Here is a 13,526-nt window from a genome sequence, read left to right as displayed (position 1 = left end):
CCAATGAGTGTATAGCGACATGCCTTTCTTGCTTCAGTATTTTGCTGTAATCTTCAGAGCTTTAGTAAATAACCTCGGGGTGGCTGAGAGGCAAAGGGGTAAGATACATACCGGTAATGCCAGTGACCTACCATGGATCTCAGGTACCTGCTATTGGATGGTACCATGCCTATATGGAAGTACACATCCTGAGGGTTGAGATATACGAACCAGTCCCCGGAGAGGGAACAATCGAGTTGAGGGTCACCACACTGAACACCAGCTTGCGTATGAACCTGTTCAGTCTAAGATGGTTCACCATCCACCTCCCTGCTTTGAGATCAGGAAGTATCGGCTGTAGAAGCCGGTTCCCCGCTACGGCAGCAGGACCTGTTCTGTTGCTCCAAGAGGCTCTCGCTCGTTGTAGAAGACCCTAATAAGAGTGGTCCCTGAAGAGGGATGAGGTGGCAGGTTGGGGTCGGGCACTGTGAGGAACTGAACAGGGTAACCTTATGATGTCCAAAACCCACTGAGCTAAGGTGGTGCAGGACGATTTCTAAAGGAGGGAGCTAGCTCTGAAGCCAAAGGAGTGGTCTGGATCTCCGGCCAACCCATCAAAACAGGTGTTTCTAAGGAGGAGGGTGGGATGCCTGGGTCGATGAGGCAGGCTGCCTTCTCCTGCGGAAGCGCTGTTTCTTCCTGGAGGGGTTCTGTGGACCTGTGGTGGAAGAAGGGTGGTCAGACTGTCCTCTGAGGAGCAACGGTGAAGTTCACCACTCCTGGGTGACATCACAATCCCTCGGTGTTTATACACCAACTCCTAGAAGGAAGCATTTCAGACAGCAACAACCAGAGCACGCCCACCGCCATGGCCACGGAACGAGATGCAGCATCGTTGGCTGCAGCCAGTGCAGCTGGCAGACCGCTTTTCGTTACCGACTGCCCCTCAGCAATCCCAGGATGGCTCCATCCTGCCACCATGGCTACACTACTATCTTTAGCACCCTGGCTCAATCAGAGCAACACAGGGATGACGACCTCAGCCAGAAACACCTCCTCCAGCTGCAGAGTAGACACATTGTTCCATTGTTCTTACAGTTAGGAAGTTTTTCCTGACATTTAATCTAAATCGGCTGGGCTGTCGTTTGAACCCACTTGCCCCTTGTCCTGCCCTCTGTGGGAAGAGAACAACTTTTCTCCATCTTTCTTATGGCAGCTTTTGGAGTATTTGAAGACCGCTAACGTGTCCCCCCGCCACCTCCTCTTTTCCAAACTAACCACACCCAGCTCCTTCAGCCTTTGCTCATATGGTTTGCGTTCCGCCCTTTGATCATCTCTGTCGCTCGCCTCTGGATCCTTTCCAGTGTCTCTACATCCTTCCTGTACAGCGGTGACCAAAACTGGACACCGTTCTCCAGCTGAGGCCCACCCAGCGCCGAGCAGAGCGGTACTGTCACCTGCGTTGACATCCTCCATGGGTAGGAGGAGCGCCATTGCTCTTCTCTTCAAGAGGCCTTGGAACCTGTTACAACCGTCCATTTGTGGGGCTGGGTCGGGTGGCGGGGGGGCACTGCTGCTTCATCTGGTGATGATGATAATGACGATGGCAAAGCAGTTGGCCCTGCTGGGTCTACAAAACCATGCTCTGAAGTGTCCCTAGTCTCTGTTTGCCAGAAGCTGGGAATGGGTGACAGAGGATGGATCACCTGATGATCACCTGTTCTGTTCATTCCCTCTGAAGCATCTGGCGTTGGCCACTGTCGGACGACAGGATACTGGGCTAGATGGACCATTGGTCTCACCCAGTCTGGCCGTTCTCATATCAGAGGAAAGAATGTTTTGTCCTTGCGCCTCCTCTCAGCTGGGAGAAGGCTGAGCTGATGCCAGCTGAGTTGTCGCAGACGTGGTTGAAGGAGTCTTTGGCGTACTGCTCCTCTCCAGATAGCCCTGCCTTCCCATGAGATGGACACAGGGCCCCCCCGCCAAGAGGGCCACCTGGGCATAGAGGGGAGCAGACCATGGAGTGATGGGGTCCCAGTATCGATCCCTGGAGTGGTCTTTAGAGCTCTGGTGGGAGGTAGAAGATGATGATGGCCCTTGGGGAGTACCTGTGTGGTTATCACCCAGGGCCACCAAGGAGAAGAAATATGCCAGGTCCACAGGTGGCACTGTAATTGCGAGCATCACGGGCGGCTTGGTGCTGTCTCCAGCCATCCCAGGACGGTCTGGATGAAGTCAAGGGAAGCAGCGGGTCAGGTCTCAGACTCAGAGGTCGCTCCATGCCGTGAATCTACCCAGTGCTGGTAGATGTTGCAGGCGGCCCAAGTTTCTCCCCTGGGAGGAGGCTGCCTCTGGTGCTGCTGACACACTCTGCAAGCCAAGCAAAAGGTCAGGGCTGGAATGAGTCAGAGACCAGGGGCAGGGATTAGGAACAAGAAAGGAATCATGGCAAGGCAGGGAAGCAGGAACCAGGGGGAGACGACCATCGGTAACAAGCCTGAGCTCTGGGGAGAAGAGTGGCACCAAGTGGGGTGTGGGTGGTCAGGCCTAGCGGTCGGAGCCAGAGTCAGGGGTCAAAGCTGGAGGTGAGAGCTGAGCAGGACTGGAGATGTAAGAGCACGTCTCTTGGTTCCTCCAGCCAACCTGGCGGGCCTGGATCAGATGCCGGCCCAATGGATTTGTGGTGCAGAAGGATCGGCCATCTGGCCTCGCCATCCTTTACGGGTCTGGGAGATCAAGGATTTGCATATTTTCTAATCACACAGTAATGGGCATAGAATCATAGAATCTCAGGGTTGGAAGGGACCTCAGGAGGTATCTAGTCCAACCCCCTGCTCAAAGCAGGGCCAATCCCCAGACAGAGTTTTGCCCCAGATCCCTAAATGGCCCCCTCAAGGACTGAACTCACAACGCTGGGCTTAGTGGGCCAATGCGCAAACCACTGAGCTATCCCGCCCCCCTGTGCTGCCGTACAGGCACCAACCGCTCTGCCGCGATGCCTGGAGGTGGTGGAGAGGAACCGATGGCTGTACCCTGGCTGAGGAGGCCCAGTGGACACCATATGAACACTGCTAGGTAAGAGCCCCTGGGCTGGAGGCTGAGGGGGAACGACCCCATTAACGAAACACGCGTGTGGACAAACACGCAAAGGAAAACACATTTTGCAGTGTAGACATACCTGGACACTACAGCGCCACACCGAGCTGGTGTCAGTGACACTAGGTTCCCTTGTGGCAGTGGGTTCCACTGGTTAATGACATGGCCGGGAGAAAGCATTTCCGGGTATTCAGGTTTGAATTTCCTGTTCAGTCTCATCGACTGTCCCCTTGTCCTTGTGGGAGGAGATGGGGGGGAGCAGACCCTCCCCATCCCCCTTCTGTCCCGGGGGCCACTGTGTTATAGACAATTATCACGTCCCCTCACACTCCCCCGCTCACGCAACAATCAAGGTGTTCCAGGCCCCTGCTCATTCTCCACCCAACCAGGACCCATTCCCCCTCTCCCTGCCTCTCCCCTCCGCCCCTCCATCCCCTTGACCCCCACCCATCCCCTGCCATCCCCTCTGCCCCTCTCCATCCCCCCACCCCTCCCGCCTGCGTGCCCCCTCCATCCCTCCGACACCCACCTCGACTCTCCTGTTCTCCCCTCTCCATCCCTCCAGCACACCCTCTCCAAAACCCCCCTCACCGCTCCTGCCCGCCCCTCTGAGACCCCCTCTCACCTAACCCTAACCCTGCACACACACCCCCGTCCCTATGGGAGCCCCACACCCACCCTGCACCCCACTCTCTACCTCAGAACTGACATTACCTGTTACCAAGTCACTGACAACATGGAGGAAAAGGATCTTGAACACTCGTGGGTCCACGTGCAACCAGCTAAAGCACAAGATCGGCTACTCAGGGGCATCTGCTACAGACCCTCAAATCACACGTGGGAACAGGCCGAGGGGCTCCTTACACAACTATCTAGGCTGCCGGGGAGGGGAGAGGGGGGGATTTCTGTTGGAGCGGCGTACACGGGAGGTCTTATGTTACCAGTCCCAAAACACCCTGGGAATGGCTACAGACCACAGAGAACAAATTTCCTACCTCAACAAATCGTTGCATCCAAACTCAGGGGAATTCGACGTTAGACCTCGTCTCGACTGATAAGGAGGAACTGATCACAGAAGAAGTGACTCACCCTGGGCTCTTCGAGACGCGTGTCCCTAGGGGTGCTCCGCCGGGAGGTGCTGATCAGAGAACTTCGGGAGCCGTGTCCGTTGGGCCCGCGCATGCGCCATCTCTCCTTGTGCCGCGCCACGAGGCTAAACCCCGCCCCAGTTCCTTCCTCTACCGCAGAATCATAGCCAGACACTGAAGTAGAGGGGAAGAGGGCAGGTCATGGAGCACCCACAGGGACACACATCTCAAAGAACCATCGTTACCGCCCAGGGCGAGCTGCTGCTTCTTCGAGTCACGTCCCCATGGGTGCTCCATTGAAGGTGAGCCCCGAACAGCATCCCCGCTGGAGGGCTGGGACTTCCGACTCAGATGGGTCACAGACCAAAGTACCAGGGAGCCAAATATGGCAGCGGAGGCAGAGTCCTTGGTGATCCGGAAACATTCTGCCAAGGTTCGGCTCGGCACAGCTCCGAGATGGGGCTATGCTTTAAGACGGCGACAGTGGAAGAGACCCATCTCCGAGCATGTACGGATCATCTGGCAGCACTTAGACAGTCACTGGGCTGATAGTGCTGAGACATTAGACCTTCCCGCCATCGAGAGAGACAATCCAGGGGACCTCCTGGAGTCTTTTGTCCTAGCGAGGTACAACGCAAGGGGCTCTCCTGCCATCTAGGGTGTGGAATATGGTCTCCCTATTGTCTCGGGAAGGCGGATCGACTGGTTCCCATGGCACAAGGAGGCCACTTTAGGCATAAACCTTGGATGCTGCCTTAGCGTGACCTCCAAGGAAGACTATCGTGTACGGAGGATGTGCCATTAAGGAGGCCATCTCCCCTACTCCTCTGGCTTAGGTAATTGCGACTAGAAAGACCATTTTCATCGACAGGGGCTCAAAGCAGGGCCTAGGCCACCCTTTTAATACTAGATTTCAGCCCCGAGATGGGGAGGGAAGTCTAGGTTGAGGGAAGACGTTCGTTATTCCTGTGAGGACCCTTTTTGTGCCCGGGTGCGACAGCATGGAGGACCCCGTACAGAGTGGTGAAAAGCTGTTGTAGCTGCTAGGTGGACTCTGAGACAGCTCAGGGATAACCCCAATTTCTTAAGGGTCAGAGCATATTCCAGAATCTGCAGCAGAGTTGGGGACTCCGGACAGATTTGCTGGAACGTGCACCAACTCTGGAACCTGGACCACCTCTGCCGGTAAGTGTGTCGGGTGGAGGACTCCCTGCTGTGGAGTAGGAACTCTTGTATGTCCTTTGAGCATGAACTCTCAAGAGGCTGGAACCGTGTCGGAGCCATGCTTTGAGTCAGAGGATCCCCAAATTGGGATGTATGGGGTGCACCCCTTGTCCTGCGTGAGGAGGGGCGGGGTGGTTGGGAGGGAGATCAGCAGGTACACTGCAAGCTGCATCAGGTAAGGGTACCAGGTCTGTCTCAGCCAGATAGGGGTGATCAGAATTACATGAGCCCCGTCCCTCTTTATCTTCAGCAGAAGAGGAAAGGATGGTGTAAAGAAGGTCCTTGTCCCACGGAAGGAGGAGGAACATTGCCCAGAGAACGTCGTCTGATCCCTGCCCTGGAACAGAACCATGGACACTTCTTGGTTTGGTAAGTGGCAAATAAATCCATGGATGATGTTCCCCATGGTGCGAACAAGTCCTGAAGTATTGACGGGTGCATCTCCCATTCGTGGACTAATGGGAAGGTGCAACTCGGTTTGTCCACTACCATGTTCTGCGTGCCCGGAAGGTAGGCCGCGGATGAGGTGATGTTTTGAGAGATGCAGCATTCCTGGCCCCTCCTTGGCGAGGGACGTAATACATGACGGCTATGTTGTCCGGCAGGACTTTGGAGCCTGCTATCAGCGTGAGGAAAGAGGGGCAGGCATTCCTGACCGCCCTCAGTTGGAGAAGACAGCTACAAAGGGAGATCTCTGCTGGAAACCATTTGCCTTGTGTTGTGAGCCCATTTCAATGCATGCCCCATCCTAGGAGGGGTGCACATGGTGAGAAATAACGAAGGTGGCCCCTGGAGGGAAGGGGATCTCTTTGCATGCATTGACTGGGTCTTTCCGCCTGTCCAGGGAGTTTTTGACCCTGGTTGGTAGTGACAGGGGTTTGGCCAAACCATCCCTGTTTGGTCTGTACACTGAGCTGTAGGCACCTCATGTGAAGTCTGGTGTGCAGTCCCCGCCGTGTCCGCTGCCATATGCCCCAGGAGCTGGAGGCAGGCTCGGGCTGGTACTTGAGGGAGGGAGGGTTGGACAGCTTTGGCTTGTAGCACATCTAGGTTGGCCCCTATAAATTCCAGGCGTTGCACTGGTGCAAAGCTCGACTTCTGGGAGCTGATCTGCAGCCCCAACTCCATGAACAAGCGTCTCGTAGCTTCGGGGGCTCGACGAGCTTCCTGAGGAGACAATCGTCTAGGTCAGGGTAGCTCCTGATCCCTGGAGATTTTAAACGGGCAGCCACCATGGAAAGAACTATGGGAAATACTCTGGGAGCCGAGGAGAGACCAAAAGGGAAGGACCTCGGATTGGTAATGCTCGTATCGCAGAGTGAACCTGAGGAAACGTCTGTGAGCCGGTAGTATGGAGATGTGAAAAATAGGCATTTTGTAAGTCGAGGACCGAAATCCAGTCTGCCAGTTCCAGTGACAGAAGGATCGTCAATAGCGGGACCATCTTGAACTTCTGAGCTTTGATGAAGTTGAGATCTCAGAGGTCCAGGATGGGCCTCCAATCTCCCTTCCTTTGGGGTATCAGGAAGTAGTGATGTTGGGGTACTGGCTTTGCAGATGTTGGGGTACTGGCTTTATGGCTCCTAACTGCCGGAGTGGATCTATCTCCTGCTGTAGAAGACTCTTGTGAGAAGGGTCCCTGAAGAGGGACGGGGAAGGGTGTGGTGGAGGGGGGTAGCGAGGTGAAGCAGATGGAATATCCAGATCGGAGGATCTCTAGGACCCATCTGTCTGACGTTACGTGCTCCCAAGCACTGCGGAACGCTGGCCAAATGGGTGCGAGGTTACAGGTGGTAGCACGGAGCAGGCTCGGCCTGTCAATAGTGGTGTTTCGGGGCAGGCAGTTGGGTCAAGGCCTGGGAGCCTGAGGGCTTCCAATTCAAGAACCTCCCTTTCTTCCTTTGGGGCTAATAGTGCCGCTGCAGCGGGAATTCTGCTGAATACAGTCTGACGTATCACAGGCTGAATCGTCTCCTTTGCCCTGGTGTACAGATTCCCAAGGACCCGAGAGAGGCTCTCGAGTCCTTCAAGGAGTGGACGGAGGCGTCGGTCTTCTCCACGGAGAGCTTCACCCCTTCATACGGGCAGGTCCTCCACTGTTGTCTGCACTTCCTTCGGGAAACCCGAGAGGTACAGCCACAACGCACGTCTCACCCCCACCTGTGTCGAGAGCCAACAGCAGGGCTGTTTTTGCCACCAGTTGACATTCCTGGATGATGGCCTTGAAGGAATCCCGGGAGCTGTTTGGCACCTTGTCAACGAAGTCCTGTAATTGGTGGAGTCGTACTTCGCCAGAAGCGCCTGGTAGTTTTGTCTGCTCACTTGCAAGGTGGAGCCACTGAGGCCGGGTTTTCCCACACCACCTTAGCGGGATCTAGGATGGCCTCATTGAGCGGGAGGGGGATTTCAGAGGTGGAAGAGGTGTGGAGGATATCAACAAAGTTGGTGACACGTATCCTTCACCTCCTCTAATGGTACATGGAGGGTGTCGGCCGCCATCTTCGCCAGCTCCTGGAATAGGCAGAAATCGTCCGCCATGGAGTGGGGTGATGGCATGACCACCTTGTCTGGCGAAGAGGGAGATATGGCCTTGGGTGCAATCCCCTCCTCTGCCTCCAATCTCCTGCTCCGCCACTTCAAAGGGTTCTAAGGCTCACGATGCTGCCTCTGGTGATGCGCAGTGCCCTGGAGGAAGGCTGGTGGCGCACTGCCCGGGGGTACCAGTAGGGCCACTGCGGTGGCATGAGCCCTGGTGTTGCCCATGGGTGACCATATCAGGATGGCGGCAGTACCATCTGGTGCTACGTTCGCTGACCCTGTTGGTGTTGGGTCCCATATGGTGCTTGGGAGGAGCCAGCGTGGCAGGATTGTGGGGAGATACCCCTTGAGCGGCCCTGACTCAGTACCAAGATCACAGCACCAAGGGTAAATGGGATGACCCGGGTAATTATAGGCTGTCAGACTTGCATCGATCCCAAGCAAGATAATGGAGGGGCTGATATGGGCCTTGATTAATAAAGAATCAAAGGAGGGTAATATAATTAATCCCAAGTAAAATGGGTTTATGGAAAATGAGTTTGGTTGATAAAGGTAGTGGTGCTGATGTGATATACTTCGATTTCTGTAAGGCATTGGACTGGATAGCACACGACATCTTTATAAAAACCTAGAAAGATACAAAATGAACACGGCCCACATTATATGGATTAAAAGCTGGTTACGTGACAGGACTTAAAAGGTAACTGTAAATAGGGAATAGTCATCGAGCGGGTCCGTTTCTAGGGGGGGGTCCCCGCAGGGAGGAGTTCTCGGCCCTTCACTACTGGATATTTTTAACAATGACCTGGAAGGAAACATAAAATGATCACTGATGGCGTTGCAGATGAGGGAGTGGTACATAGAGAGGACAGGTCACCAATACAAAGCAATCTGGAGCACTTGGTAAACTGGGTGCAAGCAAACAAAACGTGTTTTAATACAACTAAACGTAAGGTAATTGATCGTGGAACGAAGAATGCAGGGCATACTTACATGCTGGGGGACTCCATCCTGGGAAGCTGTGACTCTGAGAAACACCTGGGAGTTGTGTTGGGCTAGTGTGACCCTGGGATGCATCAACAGGGGACTCTCGAGCCGGAGCAGAGAGTTTATTTTCCCTCTGTAGTTGGCCCTGGTGCAACCACTGCTAGAATCCTGTGTCCAGTTCAGGTGCCCACAATTCAAAGGATGTTGATAAATCGGAGAGAGGTCAGAGAAGACTCACGAGAATGATCAAAGGATTAGAAAACCTGCCTTGTCGTGACAGATGAAAAGAGCTCAATCTATTTAACTTAACAAAGAGAAGGTTAAGGGGTGACGGGATCCCAGGCTATCAGTACCTACCTGGGAACGCGTTGATAACAGGCACCTCAGTCCAGCAGAGGAAGGTCTAACAGGACCCAGTGGCTGGACAGGGACGCTGGACACATTCAGACGGGAGATAAGGTACATTTTTAACAGCGAAGGGAATGACCGTTTGGAACAACTCACCCAGAGTCGTGGCGGCTGCTCCATCCCGGACAATTTTTAAACCAAGATAGGATGTTTCTTTTTTTCCTAAAAGATGAACTCTAGCGCCACCAGGAATTAGCACAGGGCAGTCCTATGGCCGGTGTTTGACAGGACAGCAAATGAAATGATTCGAGTGGCCCCTTGCGTCTTTAGAATCTATGAATCCCTTTGCGGCCCAGGGACCTCCTGATGGCCATTGGCAAAGGACACAAGGGGGCAGATGGGTTTACAGGGATCCACCAAGTCTGATGTTTACATAATAATGCGCCAAAGGGGGGCATGTGAGGCCTCTACCAACATCGTCCTAACCAGCCCGTGATGTATGTCCAGATATTTAAGGAGTTACGTACCTATACATTATAAGGCAGGAGTCGGAAACCTCCGGCAGGCGGCTCGTCAGGGTAAGCACCCTGGCAGGCTAGGCCAGTTTGTTTATCTGCCACATCGGCAGGTTCAGCCGATCGCGGCTCCCACTGGCCGCGGTTCGCTGTCCCAGGCCAATGGGGACGGCGGGAAGCGCTGCGGGCCGACAGCTTACCCTGGCGAGCCGCATGCCAGAGGCTGCCGACCCCTGTTCTAAGGTATGTAAGCTAGGCCAGGTCACCAGGTGATACACAGGTTCTGGGCAGGCAGGCGGGACAGGAGATGCTTCTCTCGCCCTGACTGACCATTGCGTATTGCACGTTTTACAATGTGAGTCTCTCTGCACATGGAGCCGCCGGCTAATCGAGACCACGAAGTCACCAAGAGAGCACAAGATCTGCAGGGGGCGGGTGTGGGGTGTGTGTGTGTGTGTGTGTGTGTGTGTCTCTCTCTCTCCTATTTATGACTAAGATCAAAGAAGCAGCCTGGAGAATGCACAGAGACAGCCAGGAACCAAGTTGCCAGCGGGTTTCTCTTAGGAAAGGAGGGTGCCAGCCGGCCTGGCTGTTAAAGGCTGGCAGAAGGATGCAGGGGGGAGGGGCGATCTCTGGAGAGAGGGGAGTGTCTGGTAAATTCAGTCTGGGCTCCAGTTCTGGTGTGGACGTAACGCACTGTGTCCCATCACTGCCTCCCGGCTGTTACTTGGAGCTCCGGTCTCCGCGAGATACCCTGACACCTGATTTCCCTCCGAAGGTGGCTAAGGCCTGGGCGTTCAGGGTGCAGGGAGCCGAGGTGGATCCGGGGGCCTGGGCTGATCCTCTAGGAGCAGCGGGACTGGGAATGCGGCGAGTGCCGGGTGGAGCAGGGGCTGGGTGCTCCAGGGGGAGGCTCGTGGGCCGGGGGGGGAGGCTGCTGGTAACCTGCAGAGAGCCAGCAGGGAGGGGAGTCGGGGAGCAGAGCCCTGGCAGGCCCAGACGGGGGTTCCTCATGCTAAGGGCAGGTGGGGGCGAGGTGCTTCACGGCCCTGGGTACCCCAGGAGCGTCAGACCCTTCCTCCATGTTATCCTCCCCCACTCAACCCACCCTAGAGTGCCCCTCCCTGCCCCCTGCACTTGTCTGTCCTTCCCCCTGCACCCCATATTCCCCGACCCATCCCCTGGGGCCCCCATTCCCTTCCCCCCATATTCTCCTCACCCTGGGACCCCCCAATATTCCCCTCTCCATCCCCTGGAACCCCCATTCCCTTCCCCCTCTGTATTCCCCCTACTCATCCCCCTGGGACCCCCAGCATTCTGCCACTCCCACCCCTCCCCTCAGCAGTTCTCCCCCAAGTCAGACCCCCCCCAACACACACACACCCTGTCCTGGAGCCTGCAGCTTTGGCCCCTCATCTCAGACCAGGGTCCTGCACCAGGGGAGAGGAGGGGACCGGGGGAATTGAGGGGGTTGCTCCTCCCCCCAAAGTGTCCCACTTGCCCTGCCTGGGCCTTGGCTCCTCACGCCGAGCCTGCTCCAGCCACACAGCCCTGCCCCCACCTCCCAGCTGGGATCCCTACCCCTCCCCAGCCAGCCACTCCTCACTCCAACCCACCCCTCTTCTCCCCGGCAAGCCACCTGCACCTTCCCCACACACCATCCCATCCCTCCTGTCACCCAGCAAACCACCACCCTGGCCTCACCACCCCCATTCCTCCCCAAATGGCCTCCCCTCTCACTACCCATTCCCACCCACCCTCCCCAGGCAGTGCCCCGCATCCTTCCCTTGCTACAGGATCCAGTACAAAGAGGATCTGATGCTCCATCCCCAGCAACAGGGTTTGTGGGAAAAGGCAGGGACAGTTCCTCTTCCCAGCACCCGGCTCCTCTGCCCCCACCCCTCTGAGATCCCCCGGCACCCGGCTCCTCTGCCCCCACCCCTGCTGGGATCCGCCCCCCATCCAGCACCCGGCTCCTCTGCCCCCACCCCTGCTGGGATCCTCCCCCCAGCACCTGGTTCCTCTGCCCCTGCCCCCACCCTGCTGGGATCCCCACATCTGGCACATGGTTCCTCTGCCCCCATCCCTGCTGGGATTCCCCATCCGGCACCTGGTTCCTCTGCCCCCACCCCTGCTAGGGTCCCCACCCTCCGGCACCGGTTTCTCTGTCCCCACCCCCTCTGGCACACAGTTCCTCTGCCCCCACCCTCATTGGGATCCCCCAATTCAGCACCAGATCCTGTGTCCCCCCTCACCCCCCACTGGGATCCTCCCCCATCCGGCACCTAACTCCTCTGCCCACCACCTCTGGAATTATCCTCCTCTGCCCCCAGGGGCTAACCCAGGTCTTTATCAGCTGCTTTCCCTCACCCCTGCTGGCTCCAGTACCCATCAGGGATATCGGGGTCACCCCACCACGGCCTGGCCAACGTCCCCCCTTTCATCTCCTGGAGTCAGGGGCCCAGAGCTGAAGGCTGTAAGGGAGTTGGGGTGGGGGGTGTCCCAAGAATTTCCTCCATCCCCAGCTACAGATGCTCAATCCCACCCAACCCCCTGCTCCCCCCCCCCACCCCGGTTGGCTATTTACCCCCCACCAAAGGAATCCCACAATTCCCTAGGGCTGGCCCTTGCTCCACTCCTGTGTGCTTCACCTGGGAGTGGGTAGAGATTGGGGGGGGACCGGGAATGGGGCTGCCTGGTGCCTGAATCCCAAACCCTGCTCCTGGGCACCCTCAGACCTAGGGGAAGTTTGGAGCCAGGCCCCATCCCTCTATGCCGGCGCCACAGGGATGCAGTGGGGGCCATCCTGGGGGAAACGGGTGGTACGGGGTCGACACGGGGCTGGATGCCGGTGATACTGGGTGTCCGTCCTGGGGGATGCAGGGGGTGTGGAGTTGATATGCTGGTAAATGTGGGCAGTACAGGAGTGCCAGGCTGGTGGGTGCCCGTCCTGCGGGATGCGGGCAGTAAGGGGGCGAAGTGCTGGTGTAGGGCTGTTCTGGGGGTGCATGTGGGGGGCAAGGCCGCGGCATGGCCCGAGCACACTGTGCCCTGCCCGTTCGGCCTGCCCGCAAGCGGCTGTGGCTGCCAAGCGTGAGCTAGAGCCGCCCAGGATTGGGCGTGTCAGGCTGGGCTGCCCCTGGGACAGCCCAGAATCCAGAAGGCTTCAAGCCGCCTTTGCTCCATATCTTGGGGGGTGGGGGTGGGGCACAGGAGCCGGGCGCTGGCTGGAGTGGAGGAGTTGGGGTGGGTTGCAGGGCCAGTTTAAGGCGTTCACACACACACACACACACACACACACACACACACACAACAGGCCCGGTGGGTCCCAGCTCTGGCAGTCACACGATCCCAGCAAGATCTCCGGCTCCATGTTTCAAATAAGAAATTCTCTAGCTCTCGTGATTGGGAAGAGCAGGGTCTGGGGTAACTGATGCAGTGACACTGCCTGGGTCTGCAGAGAGCCTGAACCCATTGCTCCGAGAGGGGCGAGCTGCCCCAGGCGTGACCGACGCAATGACACTGCCTGGGTCTGCAGGGAGCCTGAACCCATTGCTCCGAGAGGGGTGAGCTGCCCCGAGCGTGACCGACGCAGTGACGCTGCCTGGGTCTGCAGGGAGCCTGAACCCATTGCTCCAAGAGGGGTGAGCTGCCCCAGGCATGACCAATGCAGTGACACTGCCTGGGTCTGCAGGGAGCCTGAACCTGCTGCTCTGTGAGGGAGCAGCTGCCTCAAGCAATCTGAGTGGGC

At 56.9% G+C, this 13,526-nt stretch overlaps 1 protein-coding gene across 7 annotated transcripts in view; it reads right to left on the bottom strand.

The window, feature by feature from the left end:
• DLL3 (delta like canonical Notch ligand 3) overlaps positions 1 to 13,526 on the bottom strand; it is a 282,646-nt gene that overhangs the window by 259,046 nt on the left and 10,074 nt on the right. The gene's annotated exons all lie outside the window — the stretch shown is intronic.

This window comes from Mauremys reevesii, linkage group 22, assembly GCF_016161935.1.
Source record: "Mauremys reevesii isolate NIE-2019 linkage group 22, ASM1616193v1, whole genome shotgun sequence".
Lineage (NCBI taxonomy): Eukaryota > Metazoa > Chordata > Testudines > Geoemydidae > Mauremys > Mauremys reevesii.
Note: the sequence above shows the minus strand (reverse complement) of the source record. Positions and strands in the feature narration are given on the sequence as shown.